Source organism: Paroedura picta, chromosome 10 (genome assembly GCF_049243985.1).
Source record: "Paroedura picta isolate Pp20150507F chromosome 10, Ppicta_v3.0, whole genome shotgun sequence".
Classification (NCBI taxonomy): domain Eukaryota; kingdom Metazoa; phylum Chordata; class Lepidosauria; order Squamata; family Gekkonidae; genus Paroedura; species Paroedura picta.
The window spans coordinates 70,795,306-70,815,301 of record NC_135378.1 but is presented as its reverse complement, the minus strand read 5'-3'; positions in this window follow the sequence as shown (position 1 = coordinate 70,815,301).

The following is a 19,996-nucleotide window of genomic DNA, read 5'->3' as shown; positions in this document are numbered from 1 at the left end:
TGGCACTGCTGCCTGCCCTACAAGGAATCTGCCCTTTCCCCAAGCACATGAGCTGCCCTGATGAAATCCAAAGCTGAAAGCTGGCATGCAAGATTATAACATAAGTTGCAATTGAGTTTGAAAGGGAGAGGAGCTATTCATACTGCCCTCTGTTTTCCACACCTCCGTCTAGAACACTATATTCAATAAGGAAGAGGCAAGGTAAACACTGTCTCTTTTTATATGGGAGGGATTGAGACATTAGAGATGGGCAGGAACTGTTCTGCGATTGAGCAGGTCCTTTAGTTCAAAATAGTATATTATGCAGATTAGTTGTCACATAAGCGCCTGGCTTTGTAAACGTAACTTTATTCCTGCTAGAAAGCATTTTTTTTTGCAGTAAATCCAAGTTCTCTCCCTTAATTACCATAATGAGTATACACATTACCTGGTGGGGGGAGAGCTCAGTGGGGAAGCAGTGCCACTGCATGCAGGAGGTGCCCCAGATTCAGTCCCTGCTATCACCAGAGAAAAGCAGGGGGTGGTGGGTGATAAAAACTACCGCTTGCTGAGACCCTGCGGAATAGACAGCACTAACCTGGGCAGACCCAATGGCCTAACTCACTGTAAAGCAGCTTCATGTGTTCATAGGGCAGCAAGTTTTGCTGATCAGTGCTGAGCAATATCATTTGGTCAATTGTTTCTAAGCCAAGAAACAAGGGCAGACGTACTTGTGCAGTTATATTTTACTAGTATCAAAGCCCATTTAAAAAATGGGATTTGAAAGGGGTCCAACAGGTAAGGGGAAGCCCAAGGGGTAAGGGTAAGGCCCCCCCAGCCCCCCTGCCAGCTCCATGATGGCGCTAGCTGCCCTTTGGGCTGCAAAGGTGGTGAGAGGGCTTCACGGCCCAATGGAGAAGGGAAAGCCCCCCCTGCCCCATCTGGCTCCCACTGGCCCGGGCCAATGGAAATGGAGTCCTTCACCCCCAGGGCACTTACATGTGTCCTGGGGAGCATCCAATGCTGGCAGAGAGCCCCTGGTTGGCTGAGTGGTCATGGCCATGCCCACTCTCTGCCCACTTAGCCCTTAGCATGTTATTATAACAGCGAGCCCGGATGACTACCATGTTGCAAAGGTAAAATATGAATTGGTTTTGACTTCCAGTGAAATCTATGGGACTTACTTTCAAATGTGTGCACAGAACCAGGGAGAGAGCCCTCCCAATGACAACCGAAAAGGAAGTGAAGGAATTCATATTGTACATCTTTCGTATTTATTTATTTACAGTATTTTTATTCCACTTTCCTGCCTGATCAAAATCACATGGTGAAGCACAAATGTTAATAAAATAAGAAATTACGAATGTTCCAGTCATTTCACCCCTAACATATTGGCCTAGAGATCCACCAGTCCACAAATACAGGGTTTTTTTTTGGGGGGGGGTATTTGGAGTTGTTAGGGTTGCCAGCTTTCATGTGATAGCTGGAGATGCCTGCTACCACAACTGATCTCGAGATGATAGAGATCAGCTCCCTTGGAGAAAATGGCCAGTTTGGAAGTGGACTCTATGGCATTATACCCCACTGAAGTTCCTCCCCTCCCCTCCCCAAACCCTATCCCCTCTGACTTCAGTCCCTACATCTCCAGATATTTCCCATTCGAGAGCCAGCCGTCCTCGTTGTTGTAGAAGAAAAGAAGCAACCAAGTCATGCTCGGCAGACAGAAATTCTTGTGTTCATGGAAAACCTCCAGCAGATCTAAGTCAATAAATGTGTTTTAATAAGATTTACCCTTAAGCCATTGTGTGGAACTAAGCGAGAATCCATTTGTATAAATATCAGTTGTTTCCTGACCTTTACTACTATACAAGAAACGTCCTAATTAAATTTACCCATTCCTTCCTCCATCCCTTGAAGTCCCCAAAGTAAGTTTATTAAGGAAGAAAATGAAATTTATGTTACAGAGATTAAGCTTGCCCATTGCATTTTGTTATTAATTCATTCTTACAATTAATCCTAAAATGCAGAATAGTGATCCCATATATGACTACACACAGTAGCTTCCTAAAATGTTGCCCAAAGCATAACTGTTGCCTTGGTAGAGGAAAAAAGCAAGTACAGCTGTTCTTTAAGCCCAAAACAATGAAGTTTCTTGTCATTGTAGTTCTTGTCATTGTAGTTAATATTTCATTTTAATATATTTCACTCCTTTGTTTAAGGGTAAATAGAGCTCTTGTGAGGTCTTACACTTTTTTGTCACCTCCCACACAGAAGAAGAGAAGAGCTGGGTTTTTTTACTTGGTGTTTTACTATGTGAAAGAGTCCCAAAACAGCTTATAATCACCTTCCCTTCCTCTCTCCACAACAGACACCCTGTGAGGTAGGCTCTTCTCCATGGAGTCCTTCCTTCTCATGAGGTGGCCAAAGTATTTGAGTTGGTGAAAACTTACTTGGCCTAAATCAGCATCTTTCAGATTTTGTGGTTCGTTCTATAATGTGGATAAGTGCATTATCTCTTGTGTGCAGATAAGGCCTTGGTTCTCCAGATTAGAGTCCATTGCTTTTCACCACTACAGAACTCTAGACGGGATCCTGAAGCAACTGGAATCTTTCTTGTTCATTCAAGACCTTGGCTGGTTGAACTGATGCTCCCAGCTGAGGATCTTTACTGGTTCACGTTAAAGCTGCAACGCTAACACCCATTTGGTCTTCTTGACTGCAGACATCAGTTATCTCAACGTGATCAAAGCACATAGGCAACGTTGGGACTGTACTTGTGCGGGTCCATCTTTCTGTCTACACATTCCTGACGTTGGGAGAAGAGAAACACTCAGGTATCAGTTCAGAAGATTAGGCTGCAGTTCAAAATGCTTATAAAACATCAGCCGAACTAGAATGAAGGTGGGTTGGAATACAGGCGGAGAACTTTTAACCTGCTCTCAGGTTTCCTTAGCTTCGTTCAATAGCAGCTAATCTAGGTGTGCAGATCTGCCAGTGTGGAACCTTAATGAGAGAGGGTGGATCAAGAGAAAGGGCAGTGATCTGGAACATCGAAGATGTTAGAGGGAATTTTTAATTACTCCTCCGGAGATGGCAGAGGTGGAAGGTGGGAGATAGAGGCACCTGTGGTTGTCCAGAGTTCAGTGAGTGTGTTTTTGAAGCCATCTCTTTTGCAATTATGCCTCCTTAAACTCTGACTCACCAGTCCCTTACTTGCCCCTTGCTGCCCCTTGCTCTAAGAGTGTCCCATCAGTGAAGGAGTCTTGCTGACACAAAGGTCTCGCTTATATGTCAGCCTGAATTTTTCTGCCTGCTTATGCTGTGCTTTCCTAGTGCATGGGGGACTCAGATGCAATTCTATTTCTGTGAAGCCAGCAACAACCGTGCTAGTAAACGTCTTTTTAATGGCAGCTACATTTGTGTAGCTAAATTGTGGGATTTAATGAGGTATAAATGTGCTTGAGAACATTTTAATAAGCAGGGGAGGGGTTACATCTCACTTACAGCCTCAACTGAGAAATGAAAAATATATTTCTACTTAACTGGGACCCTATTTCATACTAAAACTTGCACCAAAATCTGCATGATTGGTTTCTAGATCTGAAAATTAGAATGTTATGCATTAGAAACTGCCATGATATATTTTTAAAAGGCAATGTCCCATTTCTGTCCAAGCTCATATGTCTTCAGTCTTTTAGCGACTATGTGGTCATTGACCATTATGACTTTATTCTTTCTGTGTGCTCCTTATATTCTTATTTCTCCCCTTTTTGCATTTAAAAAAGAAACACTATACTTAAAAAAAAATAAAAAATGGCACTTAGGGCCAAGCTACAATAAAATCCCCCAAGAAGTAGTTTTATTTTTGATTTTCTTCATTGCCTTTTCCTTGTTGGGATTCCTGGCTTGTTTGTGAGCTTTAAATGACATTTTTAAACATTGTTTTTTTACATTTATTAGTGTCATGGGGGGACAGACAACTGCAGATTCATCATGAGCAGAAGCTTTCTAATCAAAACAGTTGGTTGTGTTATTGAAAACTGGTAACATTCTGAATAAAACTGATCCCACTGTATTCCCATTAGCCCAGGTTCAGGAAAAAGACAAGCAAAAAGATAGTGGCTCTCTCCCCCCCCCCCCGCCTGCTAGTTCAAAGGTAACTGGCCCAGAGGAAAAGAGAACTCCGCCTCCTCCAAAAGGAAGAACAGTTGTTTGTTATATGCCGCTTTTCTCTACCTAAGGAGTCTCAAAACGGCTTACAATCGCCTTTTCTCTCCCCACAACAGACACCCTGTGGGGTGGGTGAGGCTGAGAAAGCCCTGATATTACTGCTCGGTCAGAACAGCTCTATGGCGAGCCCAAGGTCACCCAGCTGGCTGCATATGGGAGAGCGCGGAATCAAATCCAGCTCACCAGATTAGAAGTCCGCACTCCTAACCACTACACCAAACTGGCTCTCTGTCTGTGGCATTGATTCAGCTCAGCCATCTTGCCCCACGGCTGCATTTTAAGACAAGGCTACATACTAGGGCAAGCAGCAACATCTATAGGGCCTCCAAAGTAATTGTCTACGCACTGCACGATACAGGATGCTGACCGGATAGGTCACTGGTCTGATCCATTCTTCTTACACTCATATCAACATAAGACATTTTGGGGCCTTTATAATATTAAAGACCGCAATTAATTTTGCATGCTGTTAAGCACAAGAGTCCCTTTTTTTGCCTCATTTGATACCCTTAAAGACTGCATTTATTCTTGGTAATTCCCTACACTTCCAAAGGTACAACTGGTTCTTGATAAGACAGCCGACACAAGTGTATAAAATTTCGAGTTGCTTTAGTCGCCCACTCAATGCTTCAGACCATTTCCCATGTTGGAACAGGCTCCCTCCCTCCTCCACTCTCCCTCCTACAATTTTCTTTCTGACATCTGTTCCATAAAGCATTCCTGCTTCAGGGACCGGTCCACCTGCTCTCTTTGCCCCGATGTATCCCCATATACATTTCAACAATATGCTTTTCAGGGCAAAGCTCAGGTCTCCGCGGAATCTTTGAACTGTGAGCGCAGCGGCGTGTACAGTTACAGGACTGCGCAAACAATAATCAAAGGAGGATGAAATTAAACTAGAAGTCTGCTCTCTTTTTAACACCTCCTACATGTGATGATTAAGTACTGGGATCAGAAACATGCGACAAACACAATGAAGATAGATTTCAAGCAAGAGACTGAGTTCTTATGCAGAGAGCAGGGGAGCAGTGGGCAGATTGCTCAGCGCATCAATAATCAATCATAGCTGCAATGGAGACAGGGTGATTGACGAGGTGAGTTTTTTTTTTAAGTGTCTCAGCTAACAAATCCTTCGTGTGCTAATGTGGAATTAGATGCTGCATATTTTTGAGCCGTCAAAATACAAGAACCTAGCTGGGTAACCACTGCAAGGGGATGACATGCAGCCGTGTGGAATCTTGTCTTGTTCTGATAAAAGAGTGTACTGCAGGGCTTAGAAGAATTCAGGGGGGGGAAATACCTGGCTAGCCTAGGCTAGCCCAATCTCATCCAATCTCAGAAGTTAAGCAGGGTTTGGGAGACCTCCAAGGAATACCAGGGACGCGATATGATGGCAGGCAATGGCAAACCACCTCTGATTGCTTCTTTCCTTGAACACCCTATGGGTTTGCCATAAGTCAGCTATGGCTTGACACCACTTTCTGCCACCAATGCCACCACTCTGTACCAGAGATTACTGTTATTAAAAGGCCCTTGGTTATGTAATCCCATTATCCCATGCAATTCACATCCTTTCTTCTGAACATGGGCAGGACAGAAGACAAAAATGGCTGAGATAAAACTATCATATTTTTGCAAATTCCCATTTTATTCCGCCCCTCAGCCCTCCTTTCAGAGTAAGCCCTGCTGTGTCTTAAGAGTGCTCAAGTCAAGACTGATTTGAAACACATGAAAAATGCACAGAGCATACTTAGCACGACTGTGAAACTGATCCTGATGCTTAATTCACAGATCATGGGCCTAAGAAATGTGTAACTCTTGTGGGCCAGCCAGATCTCCAGGCAAGATAATAGCACACAGGCCAAATGGCAGTGATAGACACCAGAGGCAGGGGAACTAGCAACTGCTGAGCCTTCAAGTCTGTCCATCTGCACACAGCCAGAGGGTGTCTGTGTGAGGGTTGTGCAGGCATTTTAAAAAGGCAGTTCTCTCCGTTACTAGGAGGGAACTAGGAAGCGTTCACCATGAGCTTGAGAAACTGAATACAAATGATGCCAGTTCAATGCCCTTTGCAGACATTCTATTCATTTGAATCAGGAGCCCCTACAGTTCAAATGATATGCATGGTCACCATCTGAATTGGACCACACATGGATTGTATATTCATGTACAGCTGTCAGTCACACGGACCAAAGGCATTACTTTGCCAGCGCTCTGGTTCATGTAAATGGAAGCTGTACGTCCATATATATGCCTCCTCATGTCGCTCAGGTTCACAAGATGGTCACCACCTGGCTGCGGGATCCCCCTTTGGGTAAGTGGAATGGAACACCCAGACTGCTAGCTCAGGAACACCACATCTATGCCCAGAAAAAGCATAGTTGTTTTATTTCCACACCTCCGGTTGCTGCTTTTAAGTGGTCATGGGCTATGGGACCTCAGAGCAGAGGGTTTCCCACCATGGCCAGGGGTTTCTTCTTCTTCATATAATCACAGCCTAGCCTAATTCACAGGTTTATTACTGTGAGGACAAAATGGACGAGGAGTGGTGCCTTGGCTCCCCACTGGGGAGACAAACTGGGATGTTAATCTGTTCCTCTTAAATAAAACACTAAGGCCACTGTAAGCCATACCTGTCCAGGATCGGGATCAATACTGATTGACCCCTCACCTGAACTGACACTCGTTCCAGCCAGTTAGGTGAGGAGATAATCGCCAGGCGAAAAGCCTTTCACTGCTCCCTGCTAATTTAGCATCCCAAAGTGCCTGGCAATTGGCCCCTCTTCTGACTGGCTGGAACTGGCAGCAGTCGGGAGGTGCGCAGTGCCTCCCGGCCCACCCAACCTGTGCTGCCACCCCCCCAAAGATGGGACACCTCGCGAGCAGAACCGAGCCCTGCCACCCGCGACACTCGGCAGCCGCAATGCGCCTGCCCCCCCAAAGACCCACGCCACTCCACTCTGGAGCCTCCAGGTCATGATACCATGCGCCTCCCCACCCCACAACGGAGAGATGCCGCAACGCCCCAGAGCCGCCGAGGCACACCGCAGCCCCCCCAACTGGTAGCTACAACCCCAAGCCGAAACCACTGAGGTACCTCCGCATGGGGGGGGCAGGCCCTTGAGGACCGGGGAACGCTCCCAGGCCCTCCTGCAGCATGCCCACTGCCTAGCCGAGGCTGCGAGCCCACTCCACGGGGCCTCCAACTCTCTGAAAATCATAGAATCATAGAGTTGGAAGGGGCCATACAGGCCATCTAGTACAACCCCCTGCTCGATGCAGGATCAGCCCTAAGCATCCTAAAATCCCCCTCCCAAGACTCCACAGGATGCTACGCGGCCTCTGTGGACTGGTGCCGAGCTGCGGGAAGGCCTGAGGGAGCCACCATCACTCCCCCAACACCCTTGCCCTCCCTGGGACGTCTAGTATCTAAATAAAGAAATAGAATTCCAGACTTAGGTATCCTATCCGTAACTAAAAACTGCTGCCCCGTTTCACCTAAAATGAACAGTGAAGGTATATCTGAAGGAATACCTGTAGGAATGTTGAGAGGAATTATTAGCACCTGGGGACACAGTAACTTTTCCTGTCAATCCTTATGAAATAGTGTGTGAATACATCCAAGGAAGCCTTGCGGAAGGGAGCCTGTATCTACTTACATGGTCACCCTGGTGCAGTGCAGGATTGGATTTTGCTCAATAAACTCGAAGCTTCTTGGATGAAGGGCAAGCTGAAAGGTGATAGATATTTTATATTACTCTCATGACTCTCAGATTCGGGATAGGAGAGGTTATAAATCTAAAGTGGTTAGAAAAAAAAATCTGGGTCATAGATGAAAGCATGAATTAGTCTCATTTCCGAGGCTGGTTTAAGTTATGGAGCAGATCTTTTTGCCTTCTGCTTTCTTCCCAAGTATAAATGAACCTTCTCTAACTAGGGAGAGAAAGCAAATACTGTAACTCCTTCTTTATATTTCTGGCTCCTTCAAACATATCAACACTCTCAGCTCCTGGACTGGATCCATTTAGTATAAGCCTGGGAAGGGTATTAAGCTTGCTCAGCGAGAGCGGCTTCCAGAATAGCAAAGGCTCTCAATGGTCAGGCATGAATGCAGCCCTTTCTGTAACCGGGTGGTTGGCACATTCCCTAAGAACACTGCTGCAAGTAGTCTCTATTTCCTCTAGCAGACCTAAGGAGCAACTCCCATGTGCAAACAGGAGTGATTCGTTTACACAACGACATAGAAAAACAGACAGCCTTGCCATGTATGAATGAGCCATTCATCCTCATTGCGTCGAGAATGGAATGATTTTTCTCATGCCAATGGAATAGCGTGCTACAAAATTGCGAATACCATTTTAAAAACTGTATTTGTTTCCCAGCTTTTAAAACACAATTGACTACGTACTTAATATCTACGGTCAGTTACATACTTAATATCCATAATTTAATGTGATGTAATGTTGGTGGACTGGATCCTACACTTTTCATCCAGTGGTGCAGTGTGCTAAACATTTTCTACACATGCAAGGTCTAAGTGCCAGAGAAATTAGTTCTGGAAGAGAGGGCCACACTGTCCAGAGAAAAAGAAGCATAGGATCTACCTTTTTGTTCTTATTTTCAAAAATATATCTAAAAAGAAGAGTTGGTTCTTATATGCCGCTTTTCTCTACCTGAGTCTCAAAGTGGCTTACTTTGAGCATACAAATCGACTTCCCTTTCCTCTCCCCACAACAGACACCCTGTGGGGTGGGTGAGGCTGAGAGAGCCCTGATATCACTGCCCGGTCAGAACAGTTTTATCAGTGCTGTGGTGAGCCCAAGGTCACCCAGCTGGTTGCATGTGGGGGAGTGGGGAATCGAACCCAGCTCACCAGATTAGAAGTCCTCACTCCTAACCACTACACCAAAGCTGGCCATTGCGAGTGTTGAGGCCCAGACTCGGTGTGACCTGTGGATGCTAGCACCTTTTAAAAATGATGTTAAAATGCCATGAAGGTCCGATCCTGATCGGGCTCTCAGTATGGTGTCCTGAAGTGCCCCCATCTTTTCAAGTGCCAAAATGGCTACACTGATCTATGTTCAGCTGCACCCCTGTTTTGGCACTTGAAAACGCAAGATGAGGGAGAACAAGATGGCCTCGTCCTACTGCACTGTGCCTCAAGGCATTTTAAAACTGTGGCAGTATCCACAGGCCAGACCCATGGACGTTGCCATGTCCTCTTTGCTTCTGAATCTATGAGAGAGCAAGTCTGAGCAGGTCTACTCAGATTCCTATTCAGGTCTATTTATGGAGGCATTGAGCAGGGGGTTGGACTAGATGGCCTGTATGGCTCCTTCCGACTCTATGCTTCTATTATTCTAATTCTATGAAACTACTTGGGAAATCAGCTGACTGTTTTGGATTCAGATTTGTCATCACTGCTGTTTTAACCCCCAAACTCCCATTTTGTTTTAATTTCTGTCTTGTGCAAATGAAACCTCTGATTCTTTATCTTTATACAATTTCCAGGGGAAGGGGAGGAGGTGGTTGTATTGAATTTCTTCTGTAAAATGTTCCCGGGATATAGGAAAGCAACATCTAGCTCAGGGGTAGTCAAACTGCGGCCCTCCAGATGTCCATGGACTCCAATTCCCAGGAGCCCCTGCCAGCGTTCGCTGGCAGGAGGCTCCTGGGAATTGTAGTCCATGGACATCTGGAGGGCCGCAGTTTGACTACCCCTGATCTAGCTGAACCTCGTCAGATCTCAGAAGCTAAGCCAGGGGCAGTCGGATAGGAGACCACCAACGAAGATTTTGCAGAGGAAGTCTGCAAAGTTACTTGGCTTCAAAACCCTGCGGGGTAGAGGCGGAGCCATGGCACTTGGATAGCTCGATTACTTCGAGCTCCTGTTCCACTGAGGGTCAATCACTGCTGTGATTGACAGAATCGGGTTTTGGGTACGCTAACCCAACCATAAATCTTCTCAGGAATTCCTTGTGAATCTCTGGGGCCTCTCTGTTCCGCAGGGAAATTAATCTCCCACTGGAACGTAAGCTCAGTGTGCACAGGGTCCAGCAAGCGCCGTCCGCCATCTTAAAATCTTTTTTCCTTTTCTTCTTTTTTCAACTCTGCAATCTACAAAGCTTATTTTAATCTTCCAAGATAATTGGACACCTCCCAGCAAGACCTTCAACTCACTACAACTCCGGAGCGAAAACATCTGGCAGACATCAGATCGAGCCTACAAACAGTGAGTGGGGTTTCCCTCGGCACCTTCTTCCCTGGAATGAACTCTCGGCGTGGAGAGTTGCTCTCGCTAATCCAAACAAGCCAGAGTGACAGGATTTATTACCACTGAGGGGGTGAAGCAGCCAAATTCCAAGATATTGAGTCATTAATCAACGCAGAGATGCAAGTGCTTTTCCGCTTCTCCGTCTATACTTTCCCCCCCGTTTCTGGCTCTGCTTGATGCCACCTCATCATGAGGCAGGCTAATTTTCTTTTCTAAGCGAAGAAGGACTTAAATCAACTCAAACTAATAAGTATTATATCTGTTTTTGGTCTTCGAAGATAAGAGAGATTAGAGCCGTGGAATCTCGCGAGAACTAAGCTCTAGAAACATTCCTTTAATTCAAAACAGACTGTTGCTTTCGTTAGGACTCTGTAGGACCTCTACTGGCTATCTGCAAAATTGCAAATATATTTTGGAAACAACATATGCATAATTGATTAACAAAATTCCAAACCTGGAACATGTTTTCGTTTAAAAAATTTGCATATCTTCTAGATAAACAAACACAAGACCTGAAAGAATCTCTAAATGGTTCACTTAAAAATATGCTCATGGAGTTTAAAGGCATTAAGGAAGAAGTCTCTAACAGGAATGATGAACCAATGGTAGTGGCTGATGATAGCTTTAAACAAGATGGAAAATTACCAGCAGAAGAGGAATCTGAAATTATGGAGATGGAAAAGGGGATGTCAGAGTCTTGCAGCTCAGATAAGGACACCCTACCTGAGAAGATATATAGCCACTCCAAAGCAACAATACACAAGAAAGACATATGGATCTGCGGTGAAAGCAATCGATTGAAAGGAGCTTCATGGAAAAACATCTGTACTGATATTGGAGTCCAGGAGGTACAACTGCTTCAAGATTTATCGATGTATACTTCGAGGGAAAGACTACAACTGTACTTTCCCAGCCAAAGACCAATAGGACAGAACATTAGTCAACGGGAGCTACAAGACGTAATAAGCCTCGAAATGAGACCTCCTTAAGAAGCTTGGGGAATGGAAATGCAACACAGTGGTCGAAATTCCTTTTCTCTTTTACCTCCTGTATGTAGCCATATAGGCAATATAACTAGTTAAGAAGTTAATCTGGGGTCTAAGATCTTTTAAGTAAGCTGAATCTGTATTATTAAACCTAATTTCGCACTGCCTACTAGCTCAAAATCAAAGCATAACTAAAAGGAGACACCTAATGGAATGGGCTTATATTATAGTGTGGGGTTTTAGATTTCCTATGATAGCTGAATTTGAATTATCTAGCATATCTCTGTAGTGACTTTCAGCCTAAATTTAATGCATAACTAAAAGAAGGTTTTTAACTGAGGAGGTGTAAATATAACTAACGAAAAATCTATTCTATTAATTAATGAAGACTCCATTTTATTATTTCTGGTATTAACAATGTATACTTATACATATTTGTTTCTCTTCTTTCTGTACAATTAAGCAGGCTTATTCTTTTTTTTCCTTTTTCCCTTTTTCTAGTGAAAATGTGGAGGGCTCTAGGACTACGTTAAGTATAAACTGTTTATGATTGTTAAAACTATCAGAAACTATGCAAACAAATGTTGAAATGATGGTAACAAGGTAGACTTCTCTTTTTAAATGTGGTGCAAACGTGAAAAAGTCTATAAAAAGTCTATAAGCTTTGGGTAAAAGTCCATAATATTGTAGCCAGTTTATAATCTTAAATGGAGAGAAGAGGGTTTTTAAGATTGAAACAGGGAACCAAAATGTTTTTCCACAGTGCTTCCTAACCCACATACAGAGCTTCTTCTTCTATGCGACGACGGCAGAAAAACTAGAATTGGCCAAGAAATGGAAAACGTAAGAACTACCCTCGACAGAAGACTGGGTGAATAAACTAGCTGATCTTACCAAGATAGTCAAACTGACACTAAGAGGTCTTTCAAGAACAATGGGGCCCTTACCTGAACTATTTACAAAAGGGATTAAAAATGGGGAACCAAGTGTATCAAATGAAGAGTATAGCTCTCCTTTTCTGTATTAACAATGTAGATTGCATGTATCTTACTGTCTTCAACTCTTCAATTCTGGAAAATAAAATAAAAACTTTCTATAAAAAAAAAAAAAAAAAAAAAAAAACCCTGCGGGGTAGCCATAGGTTGGGTGCAACTTGACAACGCTTTTCACACACACACCATTTCCATTGTTCAATGCCATCTCTACATCCACAAATCAATATTATACTTGAGGTGTACATTATGCATAAATGTTATAGGGCACACAATGGTGTATAAAAACCACACATGTATATACAGTACAAACAAGTACTGCACATTGATATTTAAAAAAACCAAACAGGAACATATGCTCATCTGGAGATCAAAAGCCACCTCAAGTATTAATTCATTTTGTGCCCTCAGGCAAGCAACTTTCTCTCAGGTTCAACCCCCGCCCTCAAATCGGTAATGTGGAATCAATCTGCCTGACATTTCAAAGGAAACAGATTGATATACATCATGGACTATGTAGACACACAAGCCCTTTTCAGATATTTTAATTTGGTGCTCCAGTCACCTGTAGACGGACCATGTGCCACCCACATCCCTCCCAAAATTTTAGGAGCATTTTGAGACAAGCGGAACAATAATTTATCCCTTTTACATTTCCTTTCTTAGTAAAACACTTAAAATAAATTTATCAGGTAGTGCTATTGTACTTGATCTGCATCTTGGAGAATCCAGAGAGAACCAATTAATACCTAATCACATCAGGCAGAATTTCAGAGTCAACTGCTGATGAATGTCAGGAAGCTTGGATGCATGGCATATGGGGTCAGGGCACACAGAGACAGAGTGGATGTGTTGGGTCCATTCCTGCCCTATGCATTCACTTCACATAGGCAGGGTGCCTGGGCACCAAAAAATAGTACTTGTCTGCGACTCCACCCACATTAAAATATTCCAGATCACTTGGACAGAGTATATTCATGTTGATTTTGAATGCACATGCTGGGATAAATGCGCATAGCTCAATGGCCTTGACCATGAGCATAGGAGGGCAGGATTAGCGTGCTCAGTCCCACTCACTCATTACACACGTCCTGTATTCCCAACATCACCTGTGTACCTGGGCTGGTATAGCTCAGATGACATAGTTTGCAACTGTGACTGGAATCCTAAGAACCCTTTCCTGAGAGTTGGTCCCATTGAATGGAATAGACCTGACCGACCAGGGCAGAGTCTGCACACTTTCTTTATTGCATTGTCAATCCTGTTGAATTCAGATCGCTTTGAACTCGGGTCTTCCTCTCCCCCCCTCCCCATTGAAACAGGAAAGTCTTCTGCACATGGTTAGGGTAGTTCAGAAGGGGGGGGGGAGCCAAGCCTCTTTCTTTCTTTTCTTGAAGGGGGGGGAGAGGAGCCAGGCAGGGAACCTCTTTCTTTTCTTGGAGGGGTGGGGGAGAAGATCGAAAAAGGCAGAGGAGGGAAGAAAAATCCAGGACCGACAGAAGTTGAAAGAAATTAGGGGCTTCTCCTTTAAGGCAAGCATGTCACATGACCAGGTGTGGCCTATCAGAGGTTCTCTACCACGGAGCTTGGTTTCCCAATCCAGATTTTAAAATATATTGACCATTAAAAGCACTCCAAGATATTGCACAATAAAGGTAGGGTCACTCCGGATCAATTCTTCTTGCTGCAGAAGGAAAATTTAAATTGCCCAAAATCCAAACGGAAATCGCATTCTGTGTAGAGGGCAGGGACTGAATCGATCTGGGGTTGGAATAAAAGCTCCGTGCAGTTTACACCCAGCTTAGACTTTCCCCCTACAGGGCCTAGGTCAAAAACCATAATGTCCTTGGGTAGCTCTGGCCAAAGCCTGGTGTTTCAGCCATAGTTCCCAATCAGAGAGTCCTGGTGAGTTTCAATGGAAGTTAACATGCACACATTTTAATATTGAGTAGTGTACATCCTTTTTGTGTCCAACGTGAATACGATGGAATTGTACACTAACTAGGTAATAGATTTATTGCCTTGTATTATAGGTATCATCTTGCTTTTGTGGCATGGTCTCCTTCCTTCACAATTCCTGTATTGCGTATAGTATACCTTGTCTTAGATGACATGCTATTGACATTGTTTCCTAACTCCTACAATCCTAAACTGATTGCACTGTTTGCTATATGAGGTTGGCTTGCATCGTGACATGTTCTGTAATCTGTCTTGAATCTCAATGAGAATGGAGGACTAATATGTAAAATAAAGAAGTACCACCTCGCTTATAAAAATAGGATTGTTTCACATGTAGTGATTCGTGTAGCCATTAGGAGCTATTTTTAAAGTCACCAAAATAAATGTTCTTAAAACAGTGTGCTTTTAAAGAATAAGAATAATAAGAATAATAATCTTGCAAGCATATCCTAAATTTATGCTTTCTTCAGTCTTTGGAAATGGGAACTCTACATCCAACTCCTCCATGAACCTGCTTTATGCAAGGTCAGAAAACTGGTCCATACAGCTTAATTTTTGGCAAGTAATTCGATAGCAAAGAAGGGTTTTGTCCTTGCTATCTGGTGTACAACACTTGCTACCCAAGGTCCTTTAAGTGACAATGACAAGGAATGAATCTGGGACTAGAGATGTAAAGTTTTAAGAAATTTTTAAAGCCATAAGCATTCCCTTCCCCCCAAAAACCCAAACCTTTTGGGAAAAACTGAAATATATGCAATAATCCAACTAATTCTGTAAGGGAAACTATTGTATAGGAATTTCTTTGCAGGGCTCCCACAAACTTTTCAATCCTGACATCAGAGGAGTTTAAAAAGGCATCGGGGGGGGGGGAAACCCTTACCTTCCTATTCCCCCATATTTCCCTCTTAAGTCCTCAAATCAGTACAGCTGACTCACAGGCCCTTCCCATATGTCCATGAGATCAGTACACACATCAGCATTGTCTTGCCATCTTATCCCTGTATTATGCAGTGACCCCCCCCCCCATGAAATTTCAGTGTACCTTACTCATTCTGGCCTCTCCTAACCCACCCCCAGTAATACGGACCTCTTTGGGGCCCAGCAAAAAGTAAATGGAGGGGTTTATCATCTCATAAGGAAAGACAAAGATAGAAAACATAAGCAGGAACTCACAAGGACTTGAGGGAGGATCTCATTAACCCGCCTCCCACTATTTCCTCTTTCCCTTATCTGAAAGCCCTCATAGCTTCTTCCCTTTTCCAGCCTCCTTCTTTACTGCCCACCAGTCAACTTGTCTTCAGCTCCCTCTGATGGCAGCATTAAAAAACTATAGCACAGTTGTGAGGTGCAAGCTGCTGGGCTTGCACCTCACAAGAAGAAGGAGAAGAAGAAGAAGAGCTGGTTCTTATATGCCGCTTTTCTCTACCCAAAGGAAGCTCAAAGCGGCTTACAGTTGCCTTCCCTTTCCTCTCCCCACAACAGACACCCTGTGAGGTAGGTGATGCTGAGGGAGCCCTGATATCACTGCTTGGTCAGAACAGCTTTATCAGCACCTTGGCGAGCCCAAGGTCACCCAACTGGCTGCATGTGAAGGAGTGCAGAATCGAACCTGGCATGCCAGATTAGAAGTTCACACTCCTAACCACTACACCAAACTGGCTCTCGTAGGGAACCCACTCCACTTTCTGCTCATCTCCCCCCACTGTTGTCTTTCCCTTGCTGTTCCTCATCATTGACTCTCTGCTTGCCTCCAACAGGTCACTGGCAGTCTTCAAGCAAAGGTTGGATACACACTTTTCTTGGATGCTTTAGGATGCTTTGGGCTGATCCTGCATTGAGCAGGGGGTTGGACTAGATGGCCTGTATGGCCCCTTCCAACTCTATGATTCTATGATTCTCCTCCAACATCTGCTCTTTGCCTCATTTCCTCCCATCCTCTTTTCTATCCACCTTCCATCCATTGTTGATTCTGCTTGCCTTTCTCCCTCCCCCTCATGGTCTGCTCACTTTCTCCACCTTGTCAGCACTTTGTTTGCTTGGGCCCATGTTGTTGGCGTGGTGCTCCACCTGCTTGCTTCCCCCGCCTCAGCGGACTCCTCGCCCACTTCCCCTCCATCCTTGGCTCAGTACTTGACTGCCTCCTTCTCCTCCTCTTCAGCACAATATTTGTTTGCCCACTGCATTGCCACCCGCTCTTCAACTTCCAGCACAACTCCTAAACAGTCTGAAGCCCAGAGCTGACTGCATTGTTTGTGCATGCGCAAAAAACACTTGTGTTTGGGAGGATTTAATTCCCCCAGTGTATGTGTGTATGCATGTGGGCAAAAACTGTAGAACCACTGTTAAATTATCTGTTTAAAGAAGTGTTCATTTTAAACATAGCCTGGAGCAAAATATTTTATAAATATGTTACATTTTGGAGTGGTAGTACCAAACTCCCACATAGCATCTGCAGTGCCACAGAGAAACATATACTTTTTTGCATACAATAATAGTTGTTACTTCTTGAGAAGTGCTTGGCATTATTAGAAAGCCAAAGCAAGATTATCAGTTCTTTTCATGTGCTCTCATTCCAGGCTTTCTTCTGGAACTGAAGGCAAAAAAAATATCATTTTAGTCAGCTTACATATACATATACATATACATATACATATACATATACATATACATATACATATACATATACATATACATATACATATACATATACATATACATATACATATACATATACATATACATATACATATACATATACATATACATATACATATACATATACATATACATAGAGCCTCTTGTGTCGCAGAGTGGTAAGGCAGCAGACATGCAGTCTGAAGCTCTGCCCATGAGGCTGGGAGTTCAATCCCAGCAGCTGGCTCAAGGTTGACTCAGCCTTCCATCCTTCCGAGGTCGGTAAAATGAGTACCCAGCTTGCTGGGGGGGTAAACGGTAATGACTGGGGAAGGCACTGGCAAACCACCCCGTATTGAGTCTGCCATGAAAACGCTAGAGGGCATCACCCCAAGGGTCAGACACAGGGGAGACCTTTACCTTTACCTTTATACATATACATATATAAAATAATTATAATTTACAAATGATGATATAGAGCTCCAAATAGCCATCCTTCCCTAGGTAGTTAGGGCATGACAATAAATGTGTAAACAAAATACAAATGCTCTCAAACATACATTGCACAATAAACCTCTGAACATTCGGGTATCTGCACAACTATTCAGCACATAGACTAGATTGGATGAACAAACAAAATTCCACAGCTGAAATTTGTTTAGCAAAAGCAGAATTTTAGGGGAACAGATTCATCTCAACTCTGATTCAAAATGCAAGTTCCCTTTTGTAACCTCGAATGCAAGATACATGTTTGAAATAACTAGTGCTGTTCCGTGTTACTTAATTTGAATAAAAATAATCAGCTTATTATTATGTTGTGTAATAATCCATCTATAAAAGGTCGCCAGTGCCTACGGGAAAATGTTAGATGAAAATTGTAGTTGCTCCTAATTATCTTCGCAATATTAGTTTTAGGAGTTATTGCGTCTTAGTTACATTACAGCAAGATTTTATTTATTAAAAAGAAATGCAAAAGACTAAGTTTTTAGAAGTCGTGCGACCAAACATATATTATTTCATTGCCACTTCTATGGTTATTTAATCAGAATGCAGAATCCTTAATACAATTTGTCAGATGTATATTTACAGGAACTTATCAGGTGCCAGTTGCCAACTTTGGCCAGGCAGTCTCTTGCTGCTAGACCCCTCCACCTTCCTGCATCTCTGGGGCTAGCGGGAGAAGGACATTCAACTACATGTCGATGTCACATCCAGATAAAAACCTGGATGTATTGTTATTGGGACTTTTGGATTTGGCTGTGTCCTGAGTCCCTCCAGAGAAATAGAGATGCAGAGTAACACAGTGTTTTGAATGTATGCAGCTATTAGTTATCTTTGTGGCTGAGGCACACACCTAGACTCACAGTGCTTTGAGGTTTAAAGGAGAGTGATATTTAATGGGAAAGATATTTTCTGGGAAAGATATTCATCTGCTTTAGTCTCATTACTGAAGCAGAATACAAAAGCTTAAAGAGTATTGCCAAAGCAGCACATTGCAAGCCTCTTGTGGCTAAGTTGCAGGCAGACTACATGCCACACATCAGCAGATGGAGAGGGAGAAGAGAGCCTAATGGAATCTATGCCTTGTTTCAGAGCTCACACGGAGTTGCTCTTTCCCCCCCTGAAGAAACAGGAAGTGGGCAGGAGCCCAGCTTAAATAAAGAAATCTCCCAGACATGTGCTGAGACTTCCCCACTGTAATCCCAGAGTGATCATTATATGTCACTAGTGAGTAGATAGATACAGTTCAGCTGCATAAACCACTTAACAACAGCCCTTCAATGCTGGCTTCACCTAATTACTTGCTGATTGCAATTCCGACAATTGTCATTCTATCAACCAATGCCGTGCCAAATGATAATGTTTCTAGAACATTAACCGATGCAGCAATATCAGACCCAGATTTTTGTCCAGATGTAACATTGACATGTAGCCCAATATTATGGCTGCCTCTTGCCATGTCTGCAAAACTCCCCGGGAACATAGCAACTCTCATGCCAAGCAAGGAGTTGATTATTGAGAAGTGACATATTTTCATCTGGGCCTGCAAATCCCTCTCAAAGGACTCCCTGCTTTTTGCTCACATCTCTACTCAGCTGAAGAGCCCCCAGACAGGCAACTGACAGTATGGATTGGAACCCAGCATCCCCACTCTAACCACTGCACCACACTGTCTCCTAGCAAGGGGCTTCCTCCATCAAAGACTGGGATTGATAAGCGGCTCTTGATGTATGGCAAAATGCCACTAGATTGGCCACAAACCTTGATACTTCTTGTATCCTGGGGTCTGACACTTTTGCTTTGAGAAGGGAGCACAGCTGATGCATGCAACTTATTTGCAGAGATTCTGGTTTTGTGCAACACGCTGTCTCTCAGTCTCTCATTAGCCTGATACACAGCCATGCATTCCTAGAACCCTCGTTTGCACGACTGCAATCCAAGAGGATTTTCCTTTGTGCTGCGAGCATTATTATTTTCTTTGAGGAGACATTCAGTATGTGCTAGCATGCACGCACCCTACGGCTTCCCCCCCCCCACCACACACAGATATACCACAGGATGTCGTATTGGGGTCATCACATAACACTCCTTCTGCAGTTTCCATGGAATCTTTAGAACATGCAACACGATGTAGAAATATTTAGACCGTTGTTAAGTGTCCTTAATGAAACGCATGCAGCTATATGAATGAATCAGCCAGCAAATCATACATCCCTCTCTTGGATGGCACTGATGGGGGGGGGGGCTTTAAGGGATCCTCCAATATTTTGCAGTTCCCAGCTAGTAGCAGTCTGAGAAATCTTTGGATCCTTCAGTCCGGTGGGCTGAAACTGTTAATGGGCAACCTGAATCTTTAGACAGACCTGAAAAGGGACGCAGATCTGCAAAAAAAAAAAAAAAGTGTGAAATCCAAACAACAAAAACACTGGGCAGCTAAAAAA